This window comes from Bison bison, unplaced genomic scaffold, assembly GCF_000754665.1.
Source record: "Bison bison bison isolate TAMUID 2011002044 unplaced genomic scaffold, Bison_UMD1.0 scf7180017864518, whole genome shotgun sequence".
In the NCBI taxonomy this organism is placed as follows: Eukaryota; Metazoa; Chordata; class Mammalia; order Artiodactyla; family Bovidae; genus Bison; species Bison bison.
Window position 1 is genome coordinate 8,049,293 of NW_011495071.1, and position 1,537 is coordinate 8,050,829.

General features: G+C 59.1%; 1 protein-coding gene across 1 annotated transcript in view; it reads left to right on the forward strand.

Moving 5' to 3' along the window:
- PHLDB1 (pleckstrin homology-like domain, family B, member 1) overlaps positions 1-1,537 on the forward strand; it is a 49,807-nt gene that overhangs the window by 16,228 nt on the left and 32,042 nt on the right.

The window sequence follows — 1,537 nt, forward strand, 5'->3', positions numbered from 1 at the left end:
CCCTTGCCCACTCCAGCCACACTTGTAGTGTCAGGGCGGGACGATACCCATGATCTGGGCTTGCTGCCACCTGCCATGGGCCGCTGGGGGAGAGTGCCAGGCAGTCTGGCCACGGGGAGAGATCCAAGAAGTGCTGCTTGGCTGGAACTGGGGAGAATCATGTGCCTGAGGGATGGGGGGGTGCTCTGCCAGCCTGTGTCCAACTGCCCTGGACGGTGTCACCTCGGTATCTGGGACCCTGACCCTCTTATGTTACCACCAGGGATCCTCACCCTTGAGGGCTGCCTGAGGGTGCAGAAGGAAGCATCAGACTGAGATGTTGTGAGCTCTGGGAGGCGGGGGGGGCTCCCACCTGCTTGTGATCTTGTCTTTGGGCTCTGCCCCACCCCCAGGCCATGCCATGCCATGCCAACTGATGACTCAGTGGAGCAGCTGCACTTTGTGTGTGAATTATTGATCCCTAGAGGAGAGTCGGTGATTGTCCCAGGGAACCAGCACAGCCCCCACGTCAGCCCAGCTGCCTTGGGGGTGGGGTGCAGACCAGGAGGCTGCCCATAGGCCTGCCACCCCAGACTTTGCACAGGCATTCAGATGGCTGTTGGGTGACAGGGGTCATCGTGGTACTGGGACAGGTGGACACGTGTGTCAGGGACATCTAGTGGGCTGGCATCAGTGGTTTCAATGGATTGCCTGGGGATATGAGGAAAGATGGGTGGTCACTGGGATCACCAGTATCCATGGCAACTCCTCTGCCTTGGTCCCACACAGCCCCCATAATTTTGGACCAGACTCAGGCTTGCAGAGGCTTTCCCTTCTCCTCTGTGTCCTGTATACTAGGCCCTTGGGGGCTCAGAAGCCTGGGTTCCCAGTCCACTCCCTGGGTGGCTCTACCCTACCTTAGATTGTCATGCCACTCCCTCAGCTGTTTGGGGCAGTGGTTCCAGAGACTCGTGGTTGGTTGACGAGGGCTGGGGCAGGGCAAAAGTAGGCTCCTGCTGGTGTGGCTTAAAGGTCTAATTGGAGGCCCTGAGCTGCATCTAGTTGCTGGCCAGCCTGGCTTCCAGGAACTGGCCTTCAGGGCCAGGCCCCTCCCTTGCCTCTGATTGGATAGAGTGCTGCCGCACACACCGTCACCCAGCCCTGGAGGCTGTGTGTGTGTGTGTGTTTTCCTGGGTCTCGGCTGCATGTTGACCCCCTGGAACTTCTGGACCGCTCCCTAGCACACCCCGCTGCTCTTTGTAGAATGCACACCCCGCTGCTCTTTGTAGAATGCACGCCTGCCCTTTCTGATGGAGAGGTCAAGGAGGTTGGGGAAACCAAGACAGGGAGGAACCTAAAAGTGCCCGGCACTGTTGTGACCTAAGTCATAAAATGTTAGAGCCAGAAGAGCCCTCTTCCTTTAGAGGAGGCAGAACCAAGGCCAGGCGATTTGGGGAAGGTGGTGCAGCAGCAGTCAGTGGCAGAGCTGGCCCCAGGACCTCCTGGCTTCTTTTCTAGGGCCTTGGCAGCCCCGCCCTGCTCGCAGGAAGGGGGGGCA